Source organism: Macaca fascicularis, chromosome 7, assembly GCF_037993035.2.
Source record: "Macaca fascicularis isolate 582-1 chromosome 7, T2T-MFA8v1.1".
Classification (NCBI taxonomy): Eukaryota; Metazoa; Chordata; class Mammalia; order Primates; family Cercopithecidae; genus Macaca; species Macaca fascicularis.
This window is the reverse complement of record NC_088381.1, coordinates 3168296-3189509: the sequence shown is the minus strand read 5'-3', so window position 1 is coordinate 3189509 and position 21214 is coordinate 3168296. Positions and strand designations below refer to the sequence as shown.

Sequence of the window (21214 nt, the reverse complement as noted above, 5' to 3'; positions counted from 1 at the left end):
ACAACAAATCTCTAAAGAAGAACCTGGATTTAATTTTCTTCATGATGTTTTCAGTTGGCTCCCTAATGAAACTGGTCTTTTTGTTTTTTTCATTATTTCATACAAATTCTCTTTTTGTTTATAATCCTTATATATTACTTCTTCCAAGAAAACTGAAATGATGGCATTTCCAAAGACTAGAGATGATTGAACAGGTGATAAATCAAGGATCTTACTGAGGTCCCATTCTTTACCACTCTGTGATGCCATCCTAATTTTACTTTTGAGTGCTCTTAAAATAAAAATTCCTCACTGAGACTTCTCCTCCTTCCCGCTTCAGCGTGAGACAGGACTCTCAGAAGTGAGCTTTCTGACACTCAGATTTTGATCAGTTCTTTCAAAAAGAAAGATTTTGCTCAAAAGGGAGAAATGAGAAATAAATCTTTAAATTTTTAGGCTCAGAAAAGCATTTAAAATGTAACAGCAGTCAAGTCTCACTACCGCTTGAGTGAGATAATTACCTCTTGAAGCCACCTGCTATGTGGGCTTTAGACTAACTGACAGCAAGTAGCCATACAATGCCATACACACTATCATTGAACAATGGATAGCCAATCATTAACCAATGTCATTTTCGTAAACCAATGAGAATTGCTGATGAACAACTTTGGTAATTGCCCATTCTCCTGATTCATCCTTTGTTTTCTTTAAAAACTTGAGTCTGTTGCTTGTTCTCTGGAGCACTCCCCAAGACAACTTGGAAGCATGTCCTGGGTTACAGTCCTAAATCTTTGTGCTTGAATAAACTCTCTGTAAACTAAAACAGAAAACAAAACAACAATGATCTTTTATATGGTTTTCTTTGGTTTCAATTTAATTTTTTTCTGCTCTAATCTTTATTATTTTTTTCCTTCTAATTATTTTGCATTGGGTTTGTTCTTGCTTTTCTAGTTCTTTGAGGTGTGTCATTGGGCTGTTTATTTGAAGTCTTTCTACCTTTTTTTTTTTAACTGTAAAATAAGTTTATTAGTGGTAACATGGTATAATTTACTCCTGATATCTGATGTTACAAACTTTAGGGTCCTTGAGGTATGCAGCATCCTTGTATGTAACTGGCATAAGCCCTATTATTTGAGGTCTCTTAATTGCTTTTGTGATTTCTTTCTGTTTCTTCCCACAAAGACCTGTTTTGTGCCTTCCACAAATGCATCCAATAAATGGAGAAATAAACTGGGACAAAAGCTGTACATTCTTAAAATCTACATGCTTTCCACACAAGATACATTTCTTAAGGGCTTCTTTATAAGAATTTTCCATTGGAATGGACAGTTCCTCATTGGTGGATATCTGTTTATATTGTGAACAACCTCTTCTCCATAGCACCACGTGAGTCCTGGGATGTGTAAGGCTAACAGCAGCCATTACGAGGTGTGTCAACTTCTTCCTCCCCAGACCACTGCAAACAGCAACTATAGTGGCCATGGTTCCACATTCCTCCACTGGTTCTACCTTTTTATGTTGGCATTTATTGCTATGAACTTCCCTCTTTGAGATGCTTTTGCTGTATCACACAGGTTTAGGTGAAATGAGTTTCTTGTAGATAGTATATAGCTGGGTCTTGTTTTTTGTTGTTGTTTGTTTGTTTGAGACAAAGTCTCACTCTGTCGCCCAGGCTGGTATGCATAGCATGATTTTGGCTCACTGCAACATTTTCCTCCCAGGTTCAAGTCATTCTCTTGCCTCAGCTCCTGAGTAGCTAGGATTACAGGTGCACACCACCATGCCTGGTTAATTTTTGTATTTTTAGTAGAGATGGGATCTCACCATGTTGACCAGGCTGGTCTAGAACTCCTGACCTTGTGATCTGCCCACTTTGGCATTCCAAAGTGCTGGGATTACACACATGAGCCACCTTGCCTGGCCATGGGTCTTGCTTTTTATCCATTCAGTCATTCTTTGTCTTTTAACTGGATAATTTAATCCATTTATATTCAAGGTTATTATTGATAGGTAAGGGTCTATTACCACCATTTTATTTGTTTTCTGGTTGTTTTTTAGACCTTTTCTTCTTTTTTCCCTCTGTTACTGTCTTCCTTCATGGTTAAGTGATTTTTTTCTAGTGGTATGTTTTGATTCTGTGCCATTTATTTATAATATATCTATTACAGGTTTTTGCTTTGTGTTTACCATGTGTACAACTTTGGCATTTCTTATAACACAGATTTGGTGATGATGAATTCCTTCTGCTTCTGTTTGTGTGGGAAAGTCTATCTTGCCTTAGTGTTTGAAGCATAGCTATGCTGGGCGCAATATGCTCGGTTGGTAATTTTTTCCTTTAGTACTTCAAATACAGCCTTCCACTCTGTCCTTGCCTGCAAGGTTTCTGCTGAGAAATCCACTGAAAGCTGTATTGAGTATCTCTTGCATTTGGTATGTTTCTTTGCTCTTGCTGCTTTGAGCATTCTTTCTTTGTCTTTGATTTTTGTAAATTTGGTGATAATGTGCCTTTAGGATTTCCTCTTTGGACTAAATTTTATTGGTAACTTCTGAGCTTCTTGTACCTGGATGGTGTCATTTTTTTTCAGATTTGGAAAAATTTTAGCCATTATTTATTTAAGTATGTTTTCTAGGCCCTTTTCTCTTTTGTCTCCTTTGGGAATGTCTGTTATGTGGAAATTAGTTCACTTGATGGTGCCCCACAATTCTTGTAGGCCCTATTCATTCTTTTTTTAAATTCTTTTTTCTTTTTACTCTTCTAATTGGGTAATTGGGGTTATTTGGGCTTCATGAAACTGGATGTCTATTTCCCTTCCCAGATGTGGGAAATTTTCAGCCATTATTTCCTTAAATAAGTTTTCTACCACTTTCTCTTCCTCTTCTCTTTGTAGAAATCCCATAAAGCATATGTTGGTACCTTTAATGATGTCTCATAAGTTCTTTAAGTTCTCTTTACTTTGAAAAAATTGTTTCTTTTTTTTTTGTTCCTCTGACTGGATAATTTCAAATGATCTCTCTTTTTGCACACTGATGCTTCTTCTACCTGATCAAGTCTGCTGTTGAAGTTTCCTCTGAAATTTTTCAGTTCAGTCATTGTGTCCTTCAGCTCCAAAATTTATTTTCTTTTATCATCTCTATGTCTTTGTTGAAGTTCTCATTTTGTTCATGTATTGTTTTCATGATATCATGTGGCTTTCTTTCTGTGTTCTCTAATAGCTCACTGAGATTATTTAAGACACTTATTTTGAATTCTTTTCCAGGCAGTTCTTAGGTCTCCATTTTTTTAAAGATCAGTTACTGGTTTATTGTGTTCTTTGGGCATCATTGTATTTTCCTGATTCTTTGTGATCCTTATGGCTTTGCATTGGTGCCTGTACTTTTGAAGAAAGAGTCATCTCTTTTCATCTTTACAGGCTGACTTCAGCAGGGAAAGCCCTTCACCAGTCAGGCTGGCCAGAGATTCTGAGTGGGCTGGCTGGTGGGATCTATACGCTGGCCGCCTGCTGGGGTCAGTGGGTAAGCAGGCTTGCTGCTGGGATCCATGGGCAGGTGGCCTGCTGCTGTGCACCACGAGCATGCTGTTGAGGTCTGCATGCTGGTTGTTGAGAGCCCTCATCTATTTTTGTTGTTCTTAGCAGTCCCCAGGCAATCTAGCCTTTCTGATTTACTCCGTGTTCTGGGTGAGACATAACAGAAGTGAGCCTCTCAGGCAGTAAACCAAAAGGCTACAGAAGAGTCAGATGCTCACTGCATGCTCTCTTTCCCCCATGGGAGAACTTATGGGCCAAGGAGATCTCTCTTGGTGCTGCATTCTACTGGCCTGGAGGAGGGTTGGTCGGGTAAAGTAAGAATATTCTTACCCTTTTCAATGTGTCTTTTCTCATTTCTGTGCCCCATCAGGGTGTTGAATACTCTCTCTTGGAGTCCAGAGCTCTCAGAAAAGTAATTTTATCTATGGATGGTTATTAAATCAGTGTTTCTGAGGGGAACAAGGGCTGGCACTTCCTGTTCTGACATCTTGCAGATGTCACTTCCAGAATTCTTTCTTAACCAGAATTTGCCCCCTTAATTTCCCTGGAGGGCTTTTCCCAACATACACTATTGTGTTCAGAGACATTGGGAACATTTCTCCCAGTTCATAGCTTAGGTCCAAGTAACTTTTCCAGGCCTGCCAACCATTTCATGTTTCATGGGACAGTCATAGGGCAGTGGTTTCTCACCTGGGGGTGATGGCATAGTGGTTTTAACTCCCAGGGGACATTTGGCAATGTACGGAAACAGTTTTCGTTTCATGACTTGGGAGGGGATCTTACTAGCATTTAGTGGAAAGAGGCCAGGGATGCTGCTAAACATGCTATAATACACAGCTCAAAGTGTCAATCTTACTGAAGTTGAGAAACCCTACCCTATGAGTATAATTAGTAAATATACTTAGAAAGTCTCTGGGGCAATAGTGAGTCCTCAATAAATGCCAGCTATTTGTAGGGATATCCCATTTTGTACCAAACTGCTTGCTGACGTTCAATTTCATATTTAACTGTGAACTGCATAGAGGCATCTGACCCTCATGTGAGCATCAGCTTCTCTTCACTAACATAGTCCTTTGTGCATACAAATCACTCCTGCATGAGAATGGAGCAGGAGAAAGAAAGGGCCAGTCCCCTGATTGAGGATGAACATCCTTATCTCTGAAATTCTAAGGCTGAGTTAGAAGAAAAGAGGTTGGAGTACATTCATGATTAACTTCGTAAATTTTAAAATTCCTAAAGTTCAGTGAATTTGCGTTTGGTAACAGAAAAAGCATACAATTATTCTATTTCATAAAAGAAACAGAAATGATCTTTTGTCTTGTTCGTGTATAAATTTGTTTGTGACCCACAGAAGTATGAAGATATGGTTTCCACACCAATGTTAGGCCTTCTCAGGGAGCTTAGAGCGTGTTGGTGGAGAGGGAGAAGCCCAACAGAAGGAGATCTTATTCCACCTCTGCACTTCTTCAGGACTCCTGTGGAAACATGTGATCTCCAACAGTCTCTCTGGGGCTCTGCCCACCCCCAGCAGTGTCACCCCACATCACTGCACAGTAAGAACTTTCTCATCGTGAACACAGCTTTCTCTGGAGAAGCTGGGAAGTGCTTAACTATGCTAGAAGCTGGACAATTCAGGTAGAAGTTTAAATGTTGGCCTAACCTTCAAAGGACAGAAATAGCTTCTTTTGAAAGTTCTCAAGGGTGTTTCAGAACTCTGGAACATTTTAAATCTTAAAATAACACTACAATTGTCCATTTGGTCTTGGGGGTGGCTGTGCGATGTGGAGAGTGAAAGGGTGGAGAGTGAGTCCCTAAAATCGACTTTCCGTCTCTCCTCCACTGAAGGATGTGGTTGGGCTTTTTCGTCCTTGGGCTGCCAAAACCGAAAAGTGCCTTGCTCCGCTCCAGAGGAAAGTGTTCAGTGTCCTTTTAGAACCCACTGGTTTCCCAGCTGGAAGGGGGATTGTCCCGGTGCACAGCAGAGCTGTCCCGTGTGTGATGTACTAGCTGTCCTCCTCCCAAACATTAGCAAAGCATAGTACTACGAAAACAAATGTGGCTCCCAGGGCACCACTCCCAGGCTGCCACCTAGGCTTATGATCCCGGAGCTGACAGGGAGTGGGGAATGTCTGGGAATACACCGTGTCCGCCCCCTTCTCCTTCAGCTGTTACCCTTGGGCACATCACTCAGGTCTCCTAAATCATCCCATGGTTTAGGAGTCAGGCAGGGGTTCATGTGTTCTGAGCAGATTCTGAGGTGCTCTTAAAAGCTGCCAATGTTAATATTGCCTTGGAAAAAAATGATGGTGTTTTAGAGCGACCCACTCACTGGGTGAATGCATGGAGTCCGCCCAGCCCCTGCCTTCACTGACTGCACCGTGGCAGGGTGGGTGGTGGTGTCTGTCCCTCTCTCTCTGCTTCACTCCTCACTGACAGCTCCTGCCACCCTGACGCTCAGGTTTCATCGTCCCATGTGCTCTGGGTCTTGTTCCGAGTCTACAAAGAAAAGGTGCCACGAGGACCATGACAGAGTATGACTGTAATTCAGTAGAGGTCTCACCTCAACACCTTGTTTTACATACTGTGTGTTAACTGGGGCCACACAGAGAGGGCAACGTGAAGCATGAAGTGTTACCTGAAGGAGGGTGGCAGCACTCTGTGTGCTGGCTGCCCCTGAGGGGGCAGAAAGGGAGGGAGACAGTAGGGAAGAAGGAAGGAAGCCACTCTCTGCCCGCCACTGCCCCATCTCAGGCCCTAGACCTGCACCAGGCTCGTCTCCTGAGGCTGAAAGTGCCCCTCTGGCTCTCAGACTCCGCGCTGCCATCTGCCTTGCTTCTCTCAGTACCACTTTCCCGGCTCTCTTTTGAATCGGATTCTCTCCTTCAAACTCCAGCTGATGCAGCCCACACATGCCAGGCCTATATGTAGATTCGTCTGTTGCCACCGTCTTCCAAGTCCTGGGGAGGGGCTGAGCTCCGTGGAAGGCCTCTGAAGGGAGGGACACGACTTGAAGGCTGAGTGGCACAGGGCTCCGTGGTAAACTGGAGGCAAAAGGTGCAGAGGCCTGCAGTGTGCTGTGAACGACAGTGCCAGCTAGTGGAGCGCAGCTTACATTGCTAGCTACAGGGTTTCTTTTCTTTTTCTTTTTTTTTTTTTTTCTCTTTTGAGACAGTAGTCACACTTTCTCAGCCAGGCTGGAATGCAGTGGCACAATCTCAGCTCACTGCAACCTCTGCTGCCCAGGTTCAAGCAATTCTCATCCGTCAGCCTCCCGAGTAGCTGGAATTACAGGCATGCACCACCACACCCGGCTAATTTTTGTGTTTTTAGTAGAGAAGGGGTTTCACCATATTGGCCAGGTTGGTCTTGACCTCCTGATCTCAAGTGATCTGCCTGTCTCGGCCTCCCAAAGTGCTGGGATTACAGGGGTGAGCCACCGTACCCAGCCCAGGGTTTCTTGACAACAGAGAGTTGGGAGGATGCAGTCAGGCCTGGCTTTCAGTGGGTTGTAGAACTCCCTCTGGGGGTAAATGCTCAATAAAAATGGCTTAGCCTGGCCAGGCGTGTTGGCTCATGCCTCTAATCCCAGCACTTTGGGAGGCCGAGGTGGGTGGATCACAAGGTAAGGAGATCGAGACCATCCTGCCTAACAGGGTGAAACCCCGTCTCTACTAAAAATACAAAAAATTAGCCAGGTGTGGTGGCGGGCGCCTGTAGTCCCAGCTACTCGGGAGGCTGAGGCAGGAGAATGGCATGAACCCGGGAGGCAGGGCTTGCAGTGAGATGAAATCGTGCCACTGCACTCCAGCCTGGGCAACACAGCAAGACCCCATCTCAAAAAAAAAAAAAAAAAAAAAAAAGGCTTAGCCTGAAGAACACTGCCTTGCTTTCCATTTGGATTCTTTTCCTGGACTTTGAATAAAGATGTAAGTTTTATCAAAATGTCTAGCCTTATTTTATGTGCCCTGAGAAAGGTCATAGATTCATTTACCAACAGATGAAAGCAGCTATGTTTCTGAAATGAAGTCACTCTTCAATCATTTACTGCCTAGGAGGCAGTCATTGCCAAGTCCATTTTCCTGTTTTTATTGGAAAAAACATCGTGTCCCTTCCTCTAAATTTGTATTTGATTTTAAAGAATGGTTCTAAGATGTTAGAACATGCATGCTATGTGTCGAAATGTAATATTCACCAAAATCTAATGGTCAGTCATCAAACACTCGAAACATTTAAGGAGCGGGCCGCACGTGGTAGCTCATGCCTGTAATCCCAGCACTTTGGGAGGCTGAGGTGGGTGGATTTCCTGAGCTCAGGAGTTCGAGACCACCCAGGGCAAGATGGTGAAACCCTGTCTCCACTAAAAATACAAAAAAATTAACCAGGTGTGATGGTGTGTGCCTGTAGTCCCAGCTACTTGAGAGGCTGAGGCAGGAGAATCACTTGAGCCCCAGTGACAAAGGTTAGAGTGAGCCAAGATCACGCCACCGCACTCCAACTTGGCCGCAGAGTGAGACTCTGTCTCAAAAAAAAAAAAAAAAAAAAAAAGAGAGAAAGGCTAAGGGCTGATTGGCTGCATGGAGGCGAATGGGTTTCCTTGCGATTCATGGGGCACAGCAGACATGGAAGACAGGGGAGGGCTTGAGGATGTTGTCCCAGGACAGTCCAAGGGACACAGCGGGGGAGAGAGATGTCCAGGCAGCAAGAGACGGAGAGCAAAGCTTGGGCCCTGACAGCATGGACCTAATTCTTTGAATCCCAGGAAGCAAAATGCTTACCTAGCCTCCTGTGAGCTCAGCCTCACCCCTGCCACTCCTCACCCCTGCCGCTCAATTCACAGACAGTTCTGAGAGTTGATGCAGAAAGTGAATTGTACTTCATACATTCAACAGGTTAGACACAAAGGTTTCCTAATTAACTTTATTTCTAATAACAGTACATCTCCTGCCAAAGCAGTATTCTTATCTGAGGCCAGAGTTTGCAGCAGGAAGATGTAGAAAAGGAGAATGGGATCTATCTTGGTCTGGGAATTATGTAAGAGTCTAGGAAGGCAGCTGGAGCATTTGACAGCCTGATGACATGACCATTTGTCACAGACTCCTGAAGATAGCCACTAACATTCTAAATGCGCAACTCACGGGCATCTTGATTTCATTTCTCTTAAAACCTGTGACTTTCCCATGAACAATTTCTTTTCATAAGAATAAACTTAATTTGACATCCTCCAAGTAAGAATAATACAAAGTTCTGTGCTGGTGTGAGAAGCACTCATGAAGGCCTCTGTCCCACACTGTGGTCTGAGAGAGCTTTCAGGTAAGACACATTTTAAGCCAGCAGCTGGGATGGATGGAGGGAGGGAGGGAGGGAGGGAGGGATGGAGGGAGGGATGGATGGATGGATGGATGGATGGATGGATGGGATAGTAACTGATTTCAGTAAGGAAGAATTATCATTTGGCCAGTTAAGGATAAACTGTCTTACTACATAAGGTTGGACTTTTATCCTTCTTATCCCCAAAAAACATCTCCTGATTTTCCCCAGTTGTGCCTGTATTTGATATATAACAAGATTGCAGTACCAAGATGTATGTATTTAATCAAGTGAACTCTGCTTGGCTGTGAGGCCCTCTGATACAGTTTGAACGTGTCCCCTGCAAAATTCAGGTGTGGAAACTTAATGGCCAATGTCATAGTATTAAGAGGAGGGACTTTTGTAGGTGATTAGACCACGAGGGCTCTTCCTTCTTGAGTGGGATCAGACCCTCACAAAAGGGGCTTCACAGAGCATTCAGCTGGCTTGTGCTTTTGCCTCCCACCATGTGGTGACACAACCTTCCTTTCCTTCAGAGGATGCAGCAACAGGCACCATCTTGGAAGCAGAGACCTGGGCCCTCGCCAGACACTGAACCTGCTGGTGCTTGGATCTTGGACTTCCCAGCCTGCAGAACTGTGAAAGAATACATTTCTGTTCTTTACGAATTACCCAGTCTGCAGTATTTTGTTATAGCAGCACACACAGACTAAGACACCCCCAACATTAAAGGTGCAGGACCAGCTCCATAGGGCATCAGATGCCATGACCCACTTGGAAGGAAGTTAGAGGACTGTGCTGAGGTGTCTGAAAAGCAAGCTCCCCTTTGCACAACCTCACTTTCATGTTGGTTTGGGGTAGCATGTGGAGGGCATTCCTTGGATGGAGATTTCACAGTTCTGTGTATGTCCTGCCTCAAGCCACCGCTGATGAGCCCCTGGTGGAAACAAGAAATACTCCCCAGAAGAGGAGAGAGATCTTCATTCTAGGCCCATCGTATCCTAAGGGAGGACTCCTTGAAGAAATCTTTCAAAAAATATTTTTTAAAAAATTTTGGTAAACTACATATAACATAAAGTTTACCATTTTAGCCTTTTTTGGTTTCTTTTAAGACAAGATTTTGCTTTTGCCCAGGCTGGAGTGGCATGGTGTGATCACAGCTCACTGCAGCCTAGAACTCCCAGGCTCAAGCCATCCTCCCACCTCAGCCTCCCCCAGTGGCTGGAACTGTAGGCACATGCCACCATGCCCAGTTATTTTTTAAATTTTTGTAGAGATGACAGCAATCCACTTGGAAGGAAGTCAGAGGACTGTGCTGAGGTGTCTGAAGAGCAAGCGCACCTTCACACAACCTTGTGTTCATGTTGGTTTGGGGTAGCTTGTGGAGGGTATTCATTGGAGGGAGATTTCACGGTTTCTGTTGCTGGGTTGCTTTCAAACTCCTAGCCTCAAGTGATCCTCCCACCTCGGTCTTCCAAGGCACTGATTTTAGCCATTTTTTAAGTGTAGAGTCCAGTGGGATTAAACACATTCCATACTGTTGTGTAACCAATCTCAAGAACTCTTTAATATTGCAAAACTAAAAATCTTTCCCCATTAAAGACCATGTTTCCCTCCCCCAAAGACTCTGTCTTTATGAATTCTAGGTGCCTCACGTGAGTGGACTCACACAGGAATTTTACTTTGTGATTGGCTTGGCCAGGAGGTGTGACACAGCCCTTGGTTTGTACTTCCTGCACGGCGACATCCAAGCATGTTTTTTAAAAAAATAGATATGTAAAATTGCTTAACTGTACTCAACCTCTTCTGTCTCTGAGGAACAAGCAGTTTCTGTCGCATGTTCCAGATGCTTGCTACCCAAAACAGGGCCCACAGGTCAGCGTCCTCAGCATCATCTGGGAGCCAGTTAAGAAAGTGAAATCTCAGGCCTCACCCCAGGCACTGAAACAGAACCCGCATTTTCACAAGGGCCTTGGGTGTTTCGAGTTCACATAATAAGGACTGACACTCCTGGGACAGAAACAGTGGGATGGGGTGGACAGAGGGACTGGGGGAGTGAGGGGTAGAAGGGGTGGGGGTGGGGATGTGCACCATTCTAAGTGCTTCCCAGGACTAATATATTTACCCCCCACTGCAGCTTAAAGCAGTGCTGTCTTGCCCTCAGTACAGAGTGAGCTCCAAGAAGTAGAGGCTCACCGCAGGTTTGGGCTAGGATAGGGGGCACGCACCATGTGGCCCCGGCCCTCACGCCCACCTGGCTCCAGGGCGTGGGACCCTCACCCTGTACAGGCCCCTCTGTGCACCAACACCCAACTCATGAGAGATCCGATAGGCCTCAACATGCTATCTGTGGGATGTGTTTACTAAGCCGTGACATTCCAGACACACATTCTCATGACTATTCTAACCCCTCCCGTTACATGCAGTATGTGATGTGGAAGATCATGATGATATTTACTCCGAGATTGTGGTTTTCCAGCTCTTTGTGGAAGCAGGACGGTGTCATTTTGGCAATACTCTACTCTTAGAAATATTGCAGGTTTTCACCTGATGTGGGTATAATTTCTCACTCTGTCACCCAGGCTGGAGTGCAGAGGCAAAATCACAGCTCACTGCAGCTTTGAATGCCTGGCAATCCTCCCACCTCAGCCTCCTGAGTAGCTGGGACCACAGGCACACACTACCAAGCTTGGCTAATTAAAAAAAAATAAATTGTAGAGACGGAGTTTTACTATTGTTGCCCAGGCTGGTCTCAAACTCCTGAGCTCAAGCAATCCTCAGCCTCCCAAAGTTTTAGAATTACAAGCATGAGCCACCACACCCAACTTGGCATAATTTGTTGCCTTTTTGGTAGAGAAGAGATTTCTCCCAGCCCCAGAGGTACCCACTCTTCTTTCCCAAAATTTCCAGGATGGACAGCACAAGCCTAGAGGTTCAATCCTGGCTCACTCCTGGCTTTGCTCTCTGCAGCGTGACATGGAGATACCAAGACCTTTCTCGATCATTGCTTCAGAAGGAGCTGGAAAAGTTGCTTTACTCTTCTTCAACTCGAGTTCATTTACTTCTTCAAAGAGCATCGGAATGTATCATTCATTATGTTTGTGTCAGGGATGATTGGAGAAATGCATTTCCTCTGTTAAAGCCATTACGTTTAGCCTCCCTCCCTCAAGGTGATTCTCTGTTTTGGATATATATATGGACTTTTTCATTTCTGAAGCTATTAGTAATATGTGTTCAATTACTGGGATAGAAAATGGATCTTAGACTTCTCTCAGTTCTTCAACCTGCATGTGTGGTCTATTTGTGATCCTAGAATCGATTTTGTCTCCAACAGCATTAAAGAAGAAGGAAAGAAAAGGAATAGGTTAGAAATTATTGGAATGCATCATGCATTAGGTTTGCTAGGGCTGCCAAAACAAAGTCCCACAGACTGGAGGGCTTACACAACAGAAATGGATTGTCTCACTGTTCTGAAGCCTCAGGATTCAACATCAAGGTGCCTGGAGGGTTGGTTCCTTCCGAGGCCTTCTCCTTGGCTTGTAGACAGCAAGATGCCTTCTCCCTGTGTCCTCTGATGGTCTTTCCCCTGCATCTGTCTGTCCTCATGTCCTCTTCTTCTAAGGACACCAGTCCTACTGGATTAGGGCCCACCCGTATGAGTTCATTTCAACTTACTTCTTTGAAGACCCCCCTCTCCAAATAAGGGAACATGCTGAGGTCCTGGGGATCAGGGCTTCAACATAAGAATTTTGCGGCAGTGGGGAGCGGGGGACATGATTCAGCCTGTAGTACATCATATCAGGTATTGTTTGTGAAACTTTAGCTTCAAGTGCATGTGTCTGTTCGTGTGTGTGCGCGCACACACACATGTATTGGGCTACAATTTTGAGTATATTTCTTACAGTGTAGGTGTTGGTCAAAAATATTTGAAAAACACAACCTTGATTTGATGGAAGGGTGTCCTGTCAGGTGTGTTTCTCTTTGGGATGGGGCAGAGATCGTGGGATCCAGAAGCCAGCTGGGAAGGTTATGAATGAACTATGAGATGAGCTGTTCTTGCACTTCTTGCCCCGCTTTATTTAATTATTGTTTGTTTTCTCTAGTTTTGAGTGACATCCAAGTTGTTGGCAGCTTTTGTGGAATTGTAGAATCGAGGTCGCATTTCCTTCCCGGTCACCGGTCTGGTTCTCAGCTCCCTCAGGTTGCTCTCAGGTTCTTGCTACATGGCCCCTCCATCCGAACAACCTAAAACCTCCCACTCAATACTCCCCCCACCCCACAACATCCACCTGCTGACTTTTCTTTTTACCACCAGCCGGAGAAAACTCTTGGCCTTCAAGGCAAGAGTGATTAAAGTAGGCCCACCCAGACAACCTCCCTTTTGATGACCTCAAAGTCAACTAATTTGGTAGCCTTAATTACATCTGCAAAATCTCCTTTGCCAGATAAGGGAGTATAACTGTGAGCAAGGTGTTTCATCATGTTTCCTGTCCCAGGGATTAGGGTGAAAAGCCCTGGGGTCATTTTAGATTCTGCACCATTCAAGCCTAGATCTTGTGAGGTGACTGGTGAACTTGCTTTTGGTCAGTAGAGATGCAAACTATTGGTGTCCAGTGGAGAAGATCATATCAAAGCCTTCAGCATTTTGTTCAGTCTTATTTTGTTTTTCCTTTTGCCACTTTAGGACATCAGCCAGGTTTGCCGCCACTTGGCAAACTTATTTCAGTGACATTTTCCCTCTTTCCTTTCTGATTGATGCTCTAGACCTTGTTCCATGAACTCCGTTTGAACCAACTTTGCCTTCCTGCTGGACTCTTCACTGATGAGTTAAATAAAGCAGCGACACACGTCCATTCTATATTTGTATGGAGTCATGCGTTTGCTTTTTGACAAGGGCGATTCAATTTTCCATGAGGCCTGTCCTTGCAGCTTCTGAGACTTTCTGTTTTCTCTTTTTCTTACCAGAAACCCCCTACTGTCCGAGCTCACCTGTGGCTCTGCCTTTTGAGTGAAATGGTGTAAAAATTCACCGTGTGCATGGCTGTGCATTAAAAGCTTGCACGATGACCAGCGTCTCAAAAGGGAGCTCAGTGGAAAGCACTCTGCCATACGTAGGAGTTTCTGGAGCGGGGGTGATAGAAAAGTTGAACAAAGAGAAAAAAATAAAAGCACACAGATCACAGTTGTGACTTTAGCGCTTTTCTGTCTGGGCATGGCTGGTGGGCAGAGAGGACAAGCCTGGGCACTGCCTGGACATACCAGCCCTGGAACCGGATGACCATGGACGGTTCCCCAGACCTCTCTGAGACAGAGCCTTCCTCACCTGGAAAGCCAGAGGAGTACTCCCTGCTGCTCCGCCTTCCCCTGCGGCCCCATCTCGGTTCCAAAGCGGACTCTGACTGATGGGCACTAAATTGGTCCTGCTCTCAGTCTAGGATAGGACAGATGACCCAGTTGCAGTCCCCAGCCTGTCCCTGGCCCAGACTTTGTTACCATCCAGGCCCAAGGGCCAGAGTGCCCAGGCAACATCCTTTGAGACGGATCTTCCCTGACCCTGCCGCAAGGGCCCATTCTGGAGCGTTCCTGGCACCCCACCTTTATCTGAAACTCAAGAAGAATCCTGTCCACATTTGGCAGCACTGCCGCCTGCTCCATGTACATCCTGCCCCACAGGTGAGGGTCCTGTTGTGTGCAAGTGGGCGTCTGGCAGGAGCCTGCATGGGCTTCTGTGAGGTGAATGGAACCTGCACTGAGGCTGGAGGCACTGGAAAGCCTCCCTTAGAAGGATAGCCATGTGTCACATGCGTGCCCCTATCTTCTGGACCTCGTCGGTGCCCCAGGGGTCATGAAGTTATCCGGGCGAGTGCTGTTGCTGTCCATGCTGAGCTCAGAGGCACGCCCCCTTCTCCTTTAATCCCTGAAGCCTAACTATGAACACACTGCTCTCCCTCAATATCCAGTATCACACCTGGACACAAGAGGTCACGTTGAAATATTTAAATGTGACTTTTCCAGAGTTTTGGACAGAGCACAAGGGGAAGGATCACAGCTAAGAACAAAAATGAGATAACCTGCTGCTGGCTGGCCTCCCTTCTGGGAGCTTTCCCAAGCCAGTCTAGAGTTTCTGGTACGTGGACCACGTGGGGAGAGAGGGACCTTCCTTCTGAGTTCTCTTCTCTTCCTGAGGGCGTTTCTTTCTCAAGACCATGGAGCCCATTCAGTCCTCACTGCACTGTGGTGGTCTGTGCCCCGGGCCTTCCGAGTGGCCTCAGAAGCCAGAATATGAAGTCAACACAACCAGAGCAGGAGTTGTCCTGGTAGGGTTAGGGGTCTGCTCCCAATCACCGTGGGGCAGGATGTAAACGTTGAGACAGCTTTTTATAGGCAACCCCCCTGTTTGGTTTTTCTTCGCTTTCTTTGCTGTTCAGAGACGGAAATGCAAGTGGGTCCCTCAACTTGGGAAAGCATGTGAAGATTGGGGAGGGGCGTAGTTTGCTGTCTGGGAAGGATTCTGCTACGTAGGCCTTTCAGCTCGTGACAGGTGGAGAGAAAGCCAGCTGTAACATTTCCAGGCAGTCCAGGCAGGAGCTGCAGACCTCTGCACAGGTGAGAGGAGATGCTGGTCGGTTCCAGGAGCAGCTGTGGCCTGCAGTTCTTGTGTCCCCAAGGTGATGGGAGGGCCTAACAGGGAATGGGTCTGAAGGAGCTGGAGGCCAGGCCCAGGGATCCTGCAGGCTTGTCCCATGCGATGGGGATAGTCACCTGGCCTGGCATGGCCCTGTGTGAGCAGTGGGCGGAGGGCAGGGCAGCCCTCAAAATCAGAGACTGAACCTCCCTCCCGTCAGTAGAGATTGGAACATCTATTCATTTTGTGGAAAATACTTAGAGAAAAATTGAAGGATGGCAGCTGTGATGTCATGAGTGTCCGACCTGTGCTGATGCACAGAGCCCAGCCCTCAGAGGGTCACTGCTGTGTTCAGTCCTTTCCTGTTGCTGTCTTAAATTTCACAATGACTTTCACAAGGTGTCTCTGTGTTGTTTCTGCTTTGCACGGGCCCTGCAGATCCTGCAGCCAGGCCTGCTGACTGGCTATTTCTTGCATAGTTGAGTCTGGTTTCAGGCAACGCTTGGCACCTGGCGACTATGTACTGACCACGGCTGTGGCTCCTACACAGACCCTTTGCTGATGGTCTGTTTAGCCTCCCAACTCTGAGGGGAAACTGAGGCCTAGAGTGGGCAAGGCTTGGCCAGTGAGGCCCACTCCTCCGTGGGGTCCAGGAAGCTGGTTCTCTCCTTGCAGAACTGAGCCTGAGCATCCTCATATCTGCCTGCATTTGTTCCAGGGCCTTTCCTTGGGAGCTTCCAAGCTCCAGCTGGGCAGGAGGCACTGGGCGGGGCCTTTCTGCACAAACATCTCTTCTTTTCAGTGTCTGCCCTGAGAGGGAGGCAACTAACAATCTCCGCTCCTCACCTCCTCCGCCAGATCCCCGGTTCAACGCTGTGGCTTCCTGGGAGGGGCTCAGGCCAGGACACAGAACCCACACCCCACTGGCCTGGACCACACGGAGCGCAGAGCGTGCCCTCCACATGCGAGCATCCCCTGTACGAGAGCTGCCACCCTCCTGCCCAAGCCCTCCAAGACAGGAGTGAGGCAGAACCTACAGATGATCAGACAGCAGGCTCAGGACGTGAAGTGCCGGGCGGGATGCCTCCTCCAGCCCGTGTGTCCTGAGACCAGCACTGTGTGGGGCCTCCAGAGTCCTGCCTGGTACCCAGCATTCCTCTTCCTGGAAACGCATCCCTATTTAGTGAGGCAAAAATCGGGAGCTAGTAAACCTCATGTCGTGGGCTATGAATGCAGACATAAAACACTGAAAATTCTACTACTGCGTAAGTGAAACGGTCTTGCTCTAAATACAGCCTTGGCTAAATTAATTATTAAAATGTAAAGGGAAACAACTTCCTTCCACGTTCTTGGTTGAGAAAGCAACTAAAAAATTTATTTCTTCTCCCATCAGATACGCTGCCTTTTAAGATAAAATGTATTTTCTGTGTTTACATTAAAAGACAATATGAACATATTTAGTTCACATTTTTTATTAAAAACACTATCAGTATTGAAAGACAAATTTCATGGGAAGAGCATTAAATCGTGAAGTTTTGTAGTCACTAAGGTAACTATAATTTGCTTAATGCTGCCCTCAGTTTACAATGGGTCTTTAGTATTTTCTAAGCTATAACATGCGTTTGCCAAAATACAGCATTGGTTTGCTACGTAGAATTTGCTCAGTGATAAAACACAAAGGAGTTACTTATGTTAAGATGTAAATAATACATTTATGCAACATTTATGAAAGTGTACATTGTAAAGACAATAAATCTTTCCATTAAATTAGTGGGAAAGGAGCTGAAAACCCAGCCGGGTGATTCATTATTGTAATGACTTCCTGCTTCACTGCAAAACCTCTCTCCTCATTCGGTGTTGGCAGTTTGAGCCCCTGATACGGATTTAGGCTCACAATGGAGCTTCTATAAATTTCTGGATCTCTGTCACGCTGGCATGTAGGTCATCCTCCTTTAGGAATGATGAGGAGGCTGGAAAGCGGTTGCTTCAAGGGAAGGGGGAATTTTTCAAACCTGAACTGTCCAAGCTCAGCATGAAGTGCAGTGGGCTGCTGACTCAGGCCGGCATAGGCAGCCAGGAACCATGCAAATCTGCAATCCCTTCTGCCAGGTCTGTCCCAGCAGGTGTCACTAAAAGGCAGTGCTGTGTGCTTCTGTCACCGTGGCAGCCTTGACAAGGAAGGTGGAAGGGAAGGAGACCCAGTGCTGAACTCCAAACAGAGATGTGGCTTTTCTCTCTGCGTATTTTCTCTCCCCGCCCAGCCTGCATTTGCAATAACATACTGATTTATGTTTATTCTGAAACAAAAATGGTTGTAAGCAGCTGTTCTTTCGTTTTACATACAATGCTAACTCCTATTTACATTCCTAACTGAACAATGTCTAAAGAGGTACTTAAACTGACATGAAACGCAGATGATCTTATGACCTAATGCTTAGTGCAAGAAAAAACTTCAAACTACAAGAGGAGTCCCTCCAAATATAGAAAGGACCAGTATTTTAAGAGGTACGTTAACTAAAATGTGGCAATGTAAGGAGCAGAGCAGGAAGAACCTTTCAGTCCAAAACTTACAACAAGTCAATTTCATAGTTTCCGTGGTCCTCCTTCTGGAATCTGTTTTCTCTACAATGGAGGTAACAACAGTAGCTATTTCAGAGCAGGAAAAGGCTTAGAGCAGTGCTAGAATATGGTCTTGGCTATATAAAGTTTAGCTATTTGTGTATTGTAACAAACCTACAGTGTATTTTTTTATTGGTAGTCAATAGCAGATTTCCTTTGGAACAGTAGCAGCCTCCTGTCTGGGAACACCTGCAGTTCCCACTAAGTGAACACCGGTGTCTGCTAACCTTTGCCTCTATTTCTCTCAGTAATTACTGTCAAGCTGTTCCTTGATTTAGCAATTTTATTTACTTTCTGAAGTACAGCAGCACCATCATAGCTCACTGCCACTTCCACCCCGGGCTCAAGCAATCCTCCTACATCAGCCTTCAGAGTAGTTGGGACTGCCCGCAGGGCCCACCAGGCCAGGGTAATCTTTGTGGCTTTTGTTTTGTTTTTCCATTCCGGGTCTCGGCTGGGCACGGTGGCTCATGCTTGCAATCCCAGCACTTTGGGAGGCAGAGGTGGGCAGTTCACAGAGACCAGCCCAGCCAATATAGAGAAACCTCATCTCCACCAAAAAATAAAAAATAAAAATACAAAATTAGCCAGGCATGGTGGCTCACACTTGCAATCCCAGCCACTTGGGAAGCTGAGGCAGAAGGATCACTTAAACCCGGGAGGCAAAGGTTGTGGTGAGCCAAGATCATGCCATTGCACTCCAGCCTGGGCAACAAGAGTGAAACTCCGCCTCAAAAAAAAAAAAAAAGACCGGGTTTCACCGTGTTGCCCAGGCCAGTCTGGAACTCCCAGGCTCAAGCGATCTGCCACGCTCGGCCATCCAAAGTCCTGGGATTACACTGGGAGGGTTAATTTTATGTGCCAACTTGACATTAGCTTTTGAGTCAGTGAATTCAGTAAGGTAGATGGCCCCATGGAGATGGGCATCATCCAGCCTGGTGAGGGCTTGAGTAGAACAAAAGGAGGAAGGGAAAATTTGCCTCTTTCTTTCTGCCTCTTTGCGTGTGCTGGGACATCTCATCATATCTTCTCCCCTGGAACTGGGATGTACACCATCAGCTCTCCTGGTTCTCAAAAGTTCTGACTTGGACAGAATTAAATCACCAGTTTTCCTGAGTCTTTCAGCTTCCAGATGGCAGCTTCTTACCTTCATAATCACATAACCCGGGACCCCATAATAAATCTTTTTTTAAGAAAACGTGGCACATATACACCATGGAATACTATGCAGCTATAAAAAGGAACAAAATCATGTCCTTTTCAGCAACATGGATGCAGTCGGAGGCCATGATCCTAAGCAAACTAACACAGAGACAGAAAACCAAATACTGCGTGTTCTCACTGATAAGTGGGAACTAATCATTAAGTCCTAGTTCCTAGAACTTGTACATGTTACCTTATTTGGAAAAAGCATCTTTTCGGGTATGATTAAGTTAAGGATCTTGAGGAGAGATTATCCTGGTTTGTCTCAGTGGGCATTAAATCCTGGCACATGCTTCCTTAGGGAGATAAAGGAGATTTAAGTTCAGACAGAAGAGAAGGAGGCCATGTGACCACGGAGGCAGAGCCCGGAGTGCTGGAGCTGCAAGCCAATGAATGCCAGCAGCCACCAGAAGCTGGGAAAGTCAAAGGATGGATTTTGCCCTAAGCCCCTGAGAGCACTGGCTCTGCTGATACCTAGATTTCAGCCCAGTGATACTGATTTTGGACTTCTGGAATCCAAACCTGAGAAAATAAATTTCTGTTGTTTTGAGTCACCAAATTTTTGGTAATTTGCTGTAACAGGCACAGGAAACTAATATACATGCCTACCTGGGTCCAGCTGTGTCCTGTGACTCCTGCTTTCCTGGGACAGGCAGGTTGCTCCGTGCCTGCTGGCCTTCCTCCTGGGTGCTGGACGCTGCAGGCTGCTCCATGCCTGCTGGCCACCCTCCTTGGAACTGGACCCTGCAGGTTCCTCCGTGCCTGCTGGCCATCCTCCTGGGTGCTGGACCCTGCAGGCTGCTCTGTGCCTGCTGGCCATCCTCCTGGGTGCTGGACGCTGCAGGTTGCTCCATGCCTGTTGGCCATTCCCTTTGGTGCTGGACAGCACTCACATAAAATCCACTAGCCCTGTGAAAAACACCTGCAAATGTTGCTGGGAGAGGGGTTAGTTATTTTGTTGGCAACCCTTGTGCCTTCACCTCTGTGCCTCCAAGATCCCTTCTCTCTGCCTTCATCAGTGCCAGGAAGGCAGTCACCTTTTGCCTTTCTTTGCCTCTCAGCAAGTGGCATGTCTCCATGTCACTTAAAGAATCAAGTACACGGAGGCCAATAAGATGCTGAGACAAAGTGGTGGAGACATTCTCAGCTGGTAACTCCAGAGCTCAGGAAAATAGCTACAGGAAACCTAAAGTTCAAAATGCTGAAGTGAAAAATGGGTGATCACAACAAAGGGAAACACAAGCCCCTTCTTTTAAAAATATTATGGTGATAACGCACAACATAAAATTTACCGTATTAACCATTTGTAAGTATACATTGCAGTGGTGTTAAGTATATACATGTTGTTGAGTAACGAGCTTCTAGAACTTGCTCCTCTTGGAGAACTGAAACTATACCCACCACACAACAACTCCCCATTTCTCTCTCCCATGGCTTCTGGAAACAACCATTCCATTTTCTGTTTCTATGAGTTTGACTAATTTCCAACCTAACGTAAAAGAAATCATACACTATTTGGCTTTGTGTGACTGGCTCATTTCAATTAGGATAATGTTTTCAAGGTTCATCTATGTTGTAGCGTGTGACAGGGCCTCTTTCTTTTTTAAGGCTGATAATATTCTAATATTCCATGGCATGGATAGACCTTATTTATTTATTTATTTATTTATTGAGACAGTCTCACTCTGTTGCCCAGGCTGGAGTGCAGTGGCGTGATCATGGCTCACTGCAGTCTGAATCTCCCATTCTCAAGTGATCCTGCCTCGCCTCCTCAGCCTCCTGAGTAGCTAAGACTACAGGCACATGACACCTTGCCTGGCTAATAATAAACAATTTGTGTGTGTGTGTGGAGATGGGGGTCTCACTATTTTGCCCATGCTTGTCTTGAGCTCTTGGGCTCAAGCTGTTCTCCTGCCTTGGCCTCCCAAAGTTCTGGAATTACAGACATGAACCA

The 21214-nt window shown here is 45.8% G+C and overlaps 1 long non-coding RNA gene and 1 pseudogene across 1 annotated transcript in view; one reads left to right on the top strand and one right to left on the bottom strand.

The window, feature by feature from the left end:
- Nucleotides 1–21214, top strand: part of LOC135971736 (uncharacterized) — a 157239-nt gene that overhangs the window by 23577 nt on the left and 112448 nt on the right. The gene's annotated exons all lie outside the window — the stretch shown is intronic.
- Nucleotides 834–2158, bottom strand: LOC102128600 (small ribosomal subunit protein bS18m pseudogene; annotated as a pseudogene).